This window comes from Acipenser ruthenus, chromosome 18 (genome assembly GCF_902713425.1).
Source record: "Acipenser ruthenus chromosome 18, fAciRut3.2 maternal haplotype, whole genome shotgun sequence".
NCBI classification, from domain to species: Eukaryota; Metazoa; Chordata; class Actinopteri; order Acipenseriformes; family Acipenseridae; genus Acipenser; species Acipenser ruthenus.
Window position 1 is genome coordinate 21150398 of NC_081206.1, and position 14001 is coordinate 21164398.

A 14001-nucleotide genomic window follows, 5' to 3' on the forward strand; every position below is an offset into this window, starting at 1 on the left:
ACGAAATTGGTAAACCCTAGTAATATATATATATATATATATATATATATATATATATATATATATATATATATATATATATATATATATATATATATATATATACTTTAGTTAGTCTAATTTTTAAACCTGATGCAACATGTATACACATTTTTTTTTAAATGGTAAATTGGTTGGCTTGTATTTACTTCGTATGTAGATTTTTGTGTATTGTCTTCTGTTTTTTGTTGATAAAACCCCAACACTTAGAATCCCACTTAAGTGCGGCGAATATAATCTCCATGAATACAGCCAGTATAATTGGTATGAAAAATATTCTTTGTTGCCTTTCCTCTTACTCTACGCTTTGGGTTGAATCGTGCAAATAGTCCAGTATATCGCTGCCACACTTCATAATACATTAAATAACTTCAACCCTTATCCAATAAAGAAATATGCATCCCTTACAAATGAAACCATGTAGCTAGAACACACAGCCCTGGGATACAGCCCGTGCGTCGACTTAAAAGAAAAGTCCTTTCAATGATTATAAAATTGCTTGAAATGCATGGTTTCTGTTTTTGCGCGTTTGACTGCATAATAATTGCAGTGTCTGGGTTCAACCTATTTATTTCTATGTCACTCAAATATTGTCTTGTTTCCTGTTTATACTGGTATTCCACCACCCTCCAGGTTCATACATCTGTCGTTTAACTATTATTTATTCTTGTTGTTTCGTATTATTTCTTACCGCTCTCTTACATATTTGTTTCCAAGTATGTAGTTCTTACTCGCTCATTGCGTTGCAGTTCAAAATAATCTGTTGACTTAAGCACGTCCTTTGTGTTCTCATATTACCCTTATGAAGTAGTTTAAATACAATGTCAATTTATGTAGCTTACAATTTTACTGTCTTTCACGAACTCTCCCCACACGTTGCTTCCGCACAAACCTGTTTCTTGTCTAAATGCATTGCAATATGGCCTTCCTTTCAGCTGTGTTTTCTTATGGATGACTTTCTAACCTTCGCTGCCTATTTTTTCTTTATTTCTTCCTATCTGTTTCTCTCCTTTCTCTCGCTTGCTTTCTCACTGTGTGTTCCTGACGTGCCCCTGTCGGAACAGCTCGCTTTCCTTACTTCGGTCTCCAGTGGTTTAAGGATAATGTTTATCAGAAATGAACGTGCTCTACTTGTTTCCATTGAGGTGCTTAGTGTGGGCTGAAATAACAAAGGTCACATCCACAGTCAGTCTGTGGCGGGGTAGGGGTCTCGGCTGGGCAACTCAAAACAATCACGTTTTGATATCAAGGAAACTTGTTTGACGATATTTAATTCACGTTTTCCTGTATTGGTGGTCGCGGCGCTGGGTCATTCATTTGCCATTATTCCTTGGTAATATGCAAATCATTGGCTCGCGCGCGCTTCATGTACCCACTCACTGTTCAGTAGTAATTTCATTAGGTACTTAGAGGCGTCCATTGGCAAATAATTATATCAACAAATACACCTCACAATACGGATTGTTGTCCGGTAAAAGGTAACTCTCCAAAACTGTGATTCAACCACTATCTGGTCACTCTGCGATCAGAAAACAATGACTCAGTTTAATGTAAACCAGCTTTATATCATTAAGCAGCAACTTAAAGTAGCCTAACTATAGTCCAGTAAACTGTTCTGTAATATCAGATTTGGTTTTTCCTTAAATGTTTTGTGTAAATAATTTTGTGGTTGTATAGTGCTGATATATCGATATGATATTTTCTAGGCGAACTGTAAAAAAAGAAAAAAACTTTACAAACTGTTAACACGTTTATTACGTATAATAACAGTACAAATTCTAATTTTAGTTGCAGTTCATTTTGTTTTGCTACACTTAGCTGTATCACATAACATCCACAACCAGATTAATTCTGTATTATATGCTAATACCAACTAGACTAACTCATAGTATAAGAGCCATAGATTTGGCTGTTATTTTGCCATTAATAAATGCCGTTATACACCGGTTTCAGTTCTGTACAAACACTATATTTTACGTTGTACAAAACATAAATAGGAACTCTATAAATGTATGGTATAATGGCAATATCATGGAGTCTTAGGCTACGTATTTAATGCATTTCATAATAATAATACAAACTGATTAATTTTGCATCATGGTATAGTGTTTTCCATTTTTAGCCACGTAGGCTACATTTAGAGCCCAATGTTTAACCTCAATAAAGTGTTTGAGTTTTCTTTTGTTATGGTTGCTAACAATAGCAAATATAGGATAGTACATCAATACTTTTAGATATCATCTATCATTGTTCGAGTAGTAATTTAAACGTTTTTTTTCACCTATACAAATGCATCAGTCATTGAGCGTTATCAAATGATATACTATTACATTTTAATTTGATGGCAGGAAAATAGCAGTAAAGGATTCGTAATAGTGTTACTTACAGATGTCTAAATCAGCTTTGAAACAGCGGCCATGAATGAACTATACATTCCAGTAAGAACTGCTTTTTGGGTTTACAGCCATTTTTCTTATTTGTTTAAGTGTTCAGTTCGGCATTTCCGTATTTATTTTTTTATTTTTTTAACTATATCATGTATTAAACAGACCTTTTTTCTGTGTATTACTGGCACAAACGACGAACATTGGGGAGTTGGTGGTTATTTGGTGACTATAAAGACACATGCGGTAGCTCTGTGTATTTATGCAGAACCCCATTAACAGTATGGTGCGTTTTATTCCACCAGATAGTTGATATTGTGTGAGTCCTTCGAACTGTTTTCTCTCTTTTTCGTACTTTGATGACGTCGTATTGCCTTTATTTAATCATTTATAATAAAATAAATAAATAAATAAATAAAAACATGAGACGTCCGTATTTATTTATTATAAGCACTAGGGACTGTGCAAGCGGGGTATGTATAAATATCACACCTGGAAATATATTTATTTCTTGGAAATAGATACACCATATGCTGCTGTTTGATACATGTACATTAGAGCTACACTTTTCTTAATTTCATTCTTGTCATTTTAAAACAAAGTCTAAACCGCAAAGCATTGCTAGTGTTAAAGCTAACTAAATATTGAGTTGGAGTCTTTGCAGGATTTCTGGATAAATCCCTTCCGTTGAAAACTACCGTCCCGGTCTTTCAGCAACACAAGGACTTCTGAAAGAGATGTGTGAATTCCGAGCAACGTAAGAACCAAAACATTTACTTTGGGTGTAATCGTGTTCACACACACTCCAAAGTCTACAAGCGACTTTATCAAAGTTAGGAGATCATGTTAACAGTTCAGACTTCAGATGACTAACACGCTTTAGACTTTGGGGGTTATTTGGTTTTAGTCTATGTATTGCCAGCCTATGCTCATTTGTGAATGTACAGCAATATGTCCATGCCTATGTAGAATGCACGCCTGCGGATAATTGTAGTAGGCTACACTATATCACTACATTATCTCTCAGTGTGTGGTATGTCTTATATGCAAGCGTTATGGAAGTGTCTGGATTTTGTTAAATGGCATGTATTGCTTTCTGTCCAATACATTTAGACCGACGCACTACACATAGAGAGTAACGTTTTTAGGCACTAGAAAACGTTACCGTGATAACGTTTCCACAGTAAGACCAGGTTGCACATAGGTATATTTTGTTTAACATAGAAATGTTTCGCGATAAAGCATTACTGTTTTTGTTTGTAAATCGATAATGCCAAGTTGTACCCAATACACATTAATAATTGTGAGAATCTCAAATGTTCATAATATTGTATATTGATGATTTCCATTCTAGAAAGCTGCTCTGTAACCAAGTAATAGATTACATTCATCTTTGATGCAAAATTATCCACATCGAATACTATTTCAGACCACAATCCCACCAACACGCTACCTCAAACTATTGACAAAGGTATCTGGGAAAAGGCATTGCAACCTCAAGGCTATACACCATTAAAAAAGCTTTATTTAGCAACAGTTACATTGAGCCACTTCTAAAACAAATTGTAACGCAGTTTACATGCTGCATATAACACACTGCGTGTATACAGGCCTACACAGGTCGGTCATTTTCGAAAATGAATGTAGCATCCTTGCCATGGAAAAAAAAACACATACTCATTTCATTACTGTAAGAGTCATATCTTATTAATTCCATTTCTAACTTAAATTAGTCAATAACATGTAATGTACCTGTTTAAATATTTATTTCGTTTAAATTAATCTCTCTCTCTCTCTCTCTCTCTCTCTCTCTCTCTCTCTCTCTCTCTCTCTCTCTCTCTCTCAGGAAACACTAAAATATATCACCTGCCGATGTCTTACACACACAATCAAAATGTTTTCGAAATGAAGACGAACAATGATCCTAGCAATTGATGTTATTACAACTACGACTATTGTTTATGAGAAAATAATTTCCTCCCACACACCCCACTATTTCTTTATTATGTTTTAAAACTATATTATTATTATTATTATTATTATTATTATTATTATTATTATTATTATTATTATTATTATTATTATTATTATTATTTATTTCTTAGCTATACCATAGTCTGATGTGTTAACATAGGACAGTAACACAAATACATTTACATGTTGTATAATTAGACAGTGAATAGGTTTATAGTGTTATTACCACTTGACATATTGATTTACATGTATGTTTTTGTGTTAAAGCTGTAAGATTGAAACTTTGCAACCGTAAAACGATTCGACTAAAATTGATCTTTGCAGAAACTGCGACCCCTTCAGGCTAAATTGATACTGCAGTGCATTTCATTATATTTCAAATATGTTTAGTACACAAAGAATAGTGCATAACACGCGATTTCCTTTTAAAAGGCAACACAACAGTTGATGCTCTTAATCGTAGATATTTTCCTTCTGAAGTAAATAAGGATAGTGGCACCATAATTAAAATGTAACCACAGCAAACAATACACCACGTTAGTCTAAGCTAAGTGTCATTTGGGGAATTCGTGCTGGTGGTGTTAATATTCTACAACGTGTTTAGCCTTGCATCGGTCTACACTAGTTGATCTGATGTGTATTTTCGACTGCATAATCATTTGTATTGTTACAACATTAATTTCGTCATATGGTAGGAACAACAAGAATAATTAATCATACAACTCCGACAAAAACACAAAAAAGTCTCATTCAAAATCCCTGACTTGTCTAAAAAATGTAAACATCTAAAAAGGTAAGTATGTGCCCAGAAATAAAGCTAATTTATAAACTTTAAATTGTTTTAATATCTAACCTTGAAGAAAACAGCAGTGGGATAGAGCAGTAATGTACCCGACATATTTCCATAAGATATTTATGAGGTTATATCGATGATTGTTATATGCGCACACTTTTTTTTTTTTAATTCGCCAATGAATGTATATCTGCAGTTTATATCACAAATGCCCACACAGACTAATGATCATATCTCACCTGACAACTTCATCCAAGCAGACCTGTATGACGTCGGCCTTTATAATAGGTAGTATTTTGTGAACCCTTAGATGATAGCAAGGTGGTAAGTGGAGAGTTCAATTTCGGCTTCTCTCTGAGTTAAGATTAGTACTTAGGGTATATATTATTATTATTATTATTATTTATTTCTTAGCAGACTTACAATGGTTACAAGATATCACATTATTTTTACATACAATTACCCATTTATACAGTTGGGTTTTTACTGGAGCAATCTAGGTAAAGTACCTTGCTCATGGGTACAGCAGCTGTGTCCCCACCGGGGATTGAACCCACGACCCTCCGGTCAAAAGTCCAGAGCCTTAACCACTACTCCACACTGCTGCCCTATTCCTATATAACTGCTCTGGAGACAATAACGTTATCTGCTAAATATACAGTAGCACACCACACCTTTGAAGACCTTTTTACTATAGGACCCTACTGTACATGCCCCAAATGTATTTTATTTAATTTTCATTAAACTCTTAATTTTAGCAATTCAAATACAATGACGCTTCTTATACATTTTACATCTGAGTTAGCAGGTCACCCCAGACAAATGGGAGCGCTTATACACATAGAAAGGGTAGATACACCACGTGATTTGTCAGAAATGTAGAAAGAACATAAATAACTTTAACCCAAAACTTCTTTATATATTTCTTTAAAAATGCTATCAATTTGTTTAAACGCAAAACCGATTTTCTGTATTAAGTGGCACATTACGGTATGTCAAAGCTAACAATGCATGGGCTTTTAGTCCTGAAAGTATGTAGGCTATGTGAAGAAAGAATCCTGAAACAGTTGCTTCCCTTATGGTCCCTTATGATTCTCAGTGACAACTATTAGGATAATATATTGCCTCTAAGGTACATCCTGTGTGGTATACAAAACAGAATATCTTCATTTCTGCATCTTCCCCAGAGCTTATTCCCTTTGGATGTATATTCCTGGAATAGCGCGAGCAACAATCCATCAAACTACAAACTTAAATAATGGATTCGTTACCATGGGGAGCGTCCAGGCTTCTGCCAGTGAGAGTAAAACATTGAGGAAGACGAAGACCTTGGGGTCAAGTACAATATTAACGATAAATCTAGGACCGCATTTGTTTTTTCTTCTATCTTGGAGCCAGTGGCGCTGGAATCATTTTATAGTAGGGGTGCTGAAAGCCATTGAACAAAACTGTAACCCCATGCATATGATGGAAGCCATGCATTCGGCTGCTATTATGTTAAACGTGTTTATAAAACGAAGCCAGCATCAACACCTGTTTATCTATTTAAGTAAAAAAAATAAATGTTTTAAACACAGTCCTTGCTATAATGTTAACAACATGCTTACCATAAAACGTTTAACAAATCGTAAAGTAGCGTATAATGCTATAATCCACTTAAGTACTGCAATTTAGAAATGTTTACTTCTAAAAACAGTTTGAACAGTTGTATTTTAGTCGTTGTACACAAGTACAGTCAGAAGGCTCCAAAGGTTGACTTGCGTTGCTGATGAATTGATTTCATGAGGCAATAGACATCTAAGGTGTTCAATAAAAACGCACTCCCCGGTTAATCGGTTAACTACAGTAATAACCAGTGCTAGTCTTTACACAATATGTTGCTGTCTGTGACAATATTCGGACATATTTTGCAGAACACAGCGAACAATGTTAATACATAAAGGAAGGGGTTTGTTTGTCTAATTTCTGTCATTGAAAAAAAAAATTCTCACCAGGTAAAAGACAGCATAGGCTGCTTTATTGTCTAGTATTATACATTGTTTCTTTTTTAGGAATGTCATACGTGTAGTAAACATCATCATTATTATTATTATTATTATTATTATTATTATTATTATTATTATTATTATTATTATTATTATTATTAATAATAATAATAATAATAATAATAATAATAATAATAATAATAATAATAATAATAATAATAATAATAATGGTACAGTATACTGAATTAGTTTACAAGATTGAATAGAAAAAATACTTTTTAACTATAGGCTACTTTATATTCCTTAGCCTTCCAACGTTCTTATTTTTTGTAAAGTATAGACATGTAGACATGTATGTATTTGTATGTCTATGTATGTATGTATGTATGTATGTATATGCATGTATATGTCATCATTGTTACAGCGATTGATGTACTAGACCATCAAATTCAGTTTAAGTTCAAATATCTGTTTGTTCCTGACTGAACTGCAATGATAATTGAATCAATAGGATTCCTAATTGAAATGTTAACCCCTTTATTGATTTTGTTGTAGGGTAGCTATTAAGTCTTCGTGGAAGTTTTAAATTATTTTTATTTTTTCATCTTTCCTTTTGAATACCTTTTTATGGGTGTCTCTATAATAAAGTATACGTTAGGGGAAAAATGAATTTGTTACATTATGTATTTTTTTTAACTATTACACCTTGAACATTATAACGCATCTACATGGTTACAAAGTGAATTAATAGTCATGTGTTTTCATTGCCAATAGAGAGAGTCCTAAACAATAGATTCAAAAGTCGAATGAACGGCAATACAATTTAATTGAATATGTTAATGTTTTTTTTTTTTTTTTTTTTTTAAATACCGTTATGTAGGGGTTGTTAATTCATTCAACCATTTCTACTGTTATCGATATTATCTTAAAATATTACGTTTCTTAAAATTTGAAGAATGAGTGGCATTATGACCCCAAACACTTGTTACGCGTTTTGGCCACGCGCATGTATTTTTTTGGATTCTGAATTGTCACAACAATGTTACAGATGAATTATCAGCTCACCGACTGACCAGTCAAGAAGCGCTTATATTCCAAATCAAATCAAATGTTTTAAAATTAGCGCTTTGTATGAAAAAAAGGACAAGGGCCTCTGAATCTTAACATGATTACCTTAGTAACAATAAGTTAATATATATTATATAATTAAATAATTATTATATTTCATAGATTATCAAAAATAAATCTTTTTAACAAATTCCAGAATATTATTTTGACTAAAACTGTTGTGTCCATGATTAAAGACGTGAGGGATAACGGTAAACTCTACATTATAAATGTAGGAAAAATATGTGTTACAAACGTCCAATTCCTCATTTTCATTAGAACACATTGTTGGCTTATTCAAAACAACGCTGATATCGAAAAGGTATTTAAAAAAATACTCAAGCTCAGGATGTTTTTATTTATTTGGCATGCTAGGCCTACTAGTACACTTGTGAAATATAGGTGAGGTGGGTAATGAAGTGGTCATAGACGCCCAAAGTGTCGCTTTGTCTAATCCGCGGTGTCTGTTGCTATCAAGGGCGCACTAAAACCATAAAGAAAGAAACCTAAAGAACCAATATATAACAATGAAAGGTCAAAGGCGATTGAAGAGTCAGTAACACCCTCTCCCATTTCTAATTGCCTTTATTTTCGGTGCAAAGACACGTGAGGGTATTGTATTTATAATAACAGTGGTGTTACATATATATATATATATATATATATATATATATATATATATATATATATATATATATATATATAATGTTTAATGTAAAAAGATGGTCAATAGGCCTATACTGTAAACCTTAATGAAAGTCCTATGCAACATACTTTATAGTTTACACTGTAATATTTATTTTGGTAACCCTAGTTGATTTGTGTGCATCTAAGGTATATTTTTTGAATAATTAAATTAATTACTATTAATTTGATTATTAAACATTTGGTTTTATGGTGGAATAACATCCTCTTGATTTTTTTATTTTTATTTTATAATTTTAGCATAGAAGCTATTTGTTATTTGAAAAACATATTTATGTGTAGGCCTACTTTTTTTAATAATCGTTTTTTACCATTCAACCAACAGTATTTTTTTTACACAAACAAACAACATTTTAGTATTTATTTTATTTTGAGCAGTAAGTGTTCAAATAAAACCTAAATAAGGACTGGTGAACTAATGACATGCCTCCTAGTTTATTACAACTTTTACAACTTTTGAGTCGCCATAACTTTCAAACGATCATCAATAACATTTTATTACAAAAAGGACGCCATGCGTCTGAAGACTTTTTGCACATATTCAAGAGTTAGTACCTTTGTATGTTAACCCATCACGCCAACGGGACCTTTTCCATCACTCAAAATAACTTAACTTTACCTATATATCTATTCAGAGGGTTACAAAAGTTTAATTCAAGGATAAACAAAGCCCAATCCATGAAATTCAGAGAAGGCTAGTTGCAGTAATCTTTTAAAAATAAATTTTGAAACGGTACCTTTAAATGTGTTATGTAAAACCATTATGTCTCGTGTATGGTCTATCTATCTATCTATCTAGCTATCTATCTATCTATCTATCTATCTATCTATCTATCTATCTATCTATCTATCTATTATCTGTCTATCTATCTATATCCATCTGCATATACTGTTTTACGATTTCTTGCAAACGCATATTTAACGTGGGTATTAGGATTACAAAATTACAAAGAGGAGCTATTATTATTATTATTATTATTATTATTATTATTATTATTATTATTATTATTATTATTATTATACACACACAAGATGAATCTGAACAATTACCTTTATATAATGTCCCGTGTTCAGAATAGGCTTTTCTTCTTTGCTATTCTTTTGAATCAGGGTTTAGCAAAGCTGTCCTGGGTCTTGGATGCCTTAACAAACAAATGATATTTTGACAGCTTTGACTCAGTTTGTTCTGCAGAATGCTCTACAGAATCCAAAGGTTAACGAAAACCGAGAACTGGAAAACTTACAACCGTCTGCATTTTGTTTTAATTGCCATGTAGCTACATTTAAACAGTTGGCCCATGTTTCGTTTAAAATGTGTTTTTGTGTATTTATTTATTTTTAGAAATGGTCTGTTTTTGATCAAGGTATGTATCTGGGTTATGAAAAGAAAAATGATTGAAAAATACTTACCAAAAAAATGTTAATGCTGAAATGCTAGAGAGTAAATGACAATGTCATATTTGGCAGAATAGATATTATTTGCAACACATGTAATTTACAACATAAGGACCCATATCGGTTTTTCCTACAGCTTTGTGTTAATAGTCAACAATGAAAATATGTACTTGTGTGTACCCTTGGGGTATATCCTTAGATTAACATTATGTGTTATTTATTACAATTTTGAAACATTGGCGCTTTTATTTATGTATTTATTTGCATCATTAGGCCTATTTGTTTTAAAAAGTGCAAAAAATAGTTACATTCCTAATTATAATCCGTATTTTAATATATAGGAACGTAACCACCATGATTCGGAAGAATTTAATTTTGCAACGCATTATTAATAGATTTTTCAACGCATTAGTAATAGATTTTTCAACGCATTAGTAATAGATTTTGCAACGCATTAGTGATAGATTTTGCAACGCATTAGTAATAGATTTTTCAACGCATTAGTAATAGAGTTTTCAACGCATTAGTAATAGATTTTTCAACGCATTAGTAATAGAGTTTTCAACGCATTAGTAATAGATTTTTCAACGCATTAGTAATAGATTTTGCAACGCATTAGTAATAGATTTTGCAACGCATTAGTAATATTAATGTATCATGCTTTGCAAGCTGAAATTACATATTCATATCCTAACATGCAGTAACATCTTCACATATTACGAATCCCGTCACAGACATATTTTAATTTGACTTCCAACTACACTTTGTCTTTCCATTTACAAGCTGCAAGTAAAAAACATCATTGTGTCGATCTCCTGGGGGTCGTTTCTATATGCACTTAGGCTAACGTATCTGGCAAGTCTGATGTCGGGAGAAAAATATACGACAGAAGTACAGTTTCTGTAAAACATCGCACACACTACCTGATCGTATTTCTTCTCTTATTCTATTGACACCAACTTCCTTGGTGTATAGATACGACAGGTAGATCTCACCGTCATTTCCTGTTTCGAACCTTCGGAAACATGGCTGTTTTCATGCGTGCAGTGTATTTAATGCATAGACCGAAATATTTACAACGACAGGGAGCACCGGCTTATAGGGATTTTAGTAGAAGATGTGTGCAAAACATTTTTGACGTGGTTTCAGATGAAGAAATGATTGCCAAGTACCGTTTGAAGAGGGAGGATGTCCAAAATAGTTTTCCATTTCTTGATCTGTTTGTGCGCCGACAAACAAAGAGACATTGCGGTCTATCTACAGAAGTACAAGTGTTAGTCAGGTTAAGATTTCTGGCCAGCGGATCCTTCCAAAATGTATTGGGTGGCACACTGGCGATTAGCAAGGCATCAGTGTGCCGATGTCATGAAAATGTTACAGCTGCTCATAAAGACCACTCTCCACACTACATTAATGTACATTAAGCGGCTTACTGCGCCGGAGCTGCACACAATTAAGGAAGGTGTCCATGCAATCTGTAATTTTCCAAATGTTATAGGAGTAGTAGCCGGTACATATTCAAATACGGGCGCCGAGTAATGATGAGTACCACTATGTGTGTCGTAAAGGCTAGAGGAGACCGGGGACATTTGTATCATGTTTTACCTTTCTCTCCATTACGCACAAATGATTTGAGCTAGTTTGACCAGACTTTGATGCAAACAACTTACATCTGTCCTCTACCAATCACCATATCTTATAGACATATGGCAAGAGGGCTTGAAATGTAAGGTGTCTGATGTTACAGTTGACCCCATGGCCAGCGTCAGTTGTAACGGGGGTGGGGTCAGATGTAGCTTTCTGTGAAGAATAATTAAATAATAACAACACGTTTCACTTAACTCAAGAATTGAATGCTTTATTGAATAAGAACAGTTTTCACATGAAGCAAATATGTTTGTTTTTATTTAACAAAAGAACTGAGTATCTTTATGGAAAAATAAAAATGTTCACATAAGGCAATTATTTTGTTCTACTTTAAAAACGTTTTAACATCCCTAAAATTATAGGCTTTAACAAGCAAGAATATGTCAATCTGAGTCACAATTGTGATATAAGAACATTTTGTTTCTTTCAGTGCAAGATTCATGTGCCTAAATATAGTTCAGCTAATGGTGTATGCGGTCGATTGTAACACGTGTTACAACTGGCCCCAACCCAGGGAGCCATTACTAAACCTCATGTTCCAGCAAGAAAGAACAAAACTAAGAGCAATCAATTGTGTCAATTATAAGTACAGAGATCAGGGATGAGAATGATAAAAGCCTGGATCCATAAACTGAATAACACCGATTATATATATTATATATTATATATCTCACGAAAAGAAAATTGGGGAAAAAATGTACTCTACTAGGTCAGACAGAGACCTGAACTGGGCATGTGTCCAGTGAGTGAATGATGGCGCTCTCGCTTGCTTGTGATTGGAGAAATTCAAGGTGTTATAACCGTCCCCGGTCTCCCCTACCAATCATTGAATGTCCAGATAATATGCGACCACAAACTCATTATTAGAAATGTGGTGGCTAAGTGGCAGGGCGCCACACATGATGCATTTATCTGGTCAAATAGCGGTGTCATTGGAAAGGAGGGTGGCTTCCAAGGTGGCTGGTTGTTGGGAGACAGTGGATATCCCCTTCTTCCTTTTCTTCTAACACCAGTAACCACAACTACATCAAGAGCAGGGGAGAAACACAGCTTTGACCATTGCAAAACTAGACAGGTCATTGAAAGGTGCATAGGTTGCCTCAAAGGAGGAGGCTGTGTGGTCCAGTGGTTAAAGAAACAGGCTTATAACCAGGAGGTACCCAGTTCAAATCCCACCTCGGCTACTGACTCATTGTGTGACCCTGAGCAAGTCACTTAACCTCCTTGTGCTCCGTCTTTCGGGTGAGACGTAGTTGTAAGTGACTCTGCAGCTGATGCATTGTTCACACACCCTAGTCTCTGTAAGTTGCCTTGGATAAAGGTGTCTGCTAAATAAACAAATAATAATAATAATAAAAACAATTCTATTTATTTCGACACTGCAGTTTCATACATTCAATGCAGATTGGCGTCTTGTATGAGGGAAAACATTATATATATATATATATATATATATATATATATATATATATATATATATATATATATATATATATATCATGTTGTGTGTGTATAGACACACACACTATACAGGAAAACCATACAGACTTCGACTTGTCTATCACAAGATTTCAAACAGAAACACCACAATTAATGCATATTAATCATTTTACCTGGATCGACGACCTTCTCCACTGGGCTGCTTTCTGCTGGGGCTTGTGCTATTAGTGTCACATCCCCCCGAAACACGCCCAGTGACAGAGGTCCGCAGTAATTGAATCACCCTCTTTGGGTAGCATGATGACGGGCCTCCACAGGTTTTCTCACTGTCACGCTTCCATTGCTGGTGTTTTTTGCGGGTCAAATTGCTATAGTCAGTCCATTGTTGTTGTTGTTGTTGTTGTTGTTGTTGTTGTTGCCTGCAACCATGTTATAGACCTTTCTTCACCAACAGAACTCAATGTCTGTCCATGCTTGCTTTTTGGAGATACGTGTTACACGATTGTTCAGTTTAGAAAATAAGTACCTGCAA

At 33.9% G+C, this 14001-nt stretch overlaps 1 long non-coding RNA gene across 1 annotated transcript in view; it reads left to right on the plus strand.

The window, feature by feature from the left end:
- Window positions 1–14001, plus strand: part of LOC131698656 (uncharacterized) — a 35206-nt gene that overhangs the window by 994 nt on the left and 20211 nt on the right. The gene's annotated exons all lie outside the window — the stretch shown is intronic.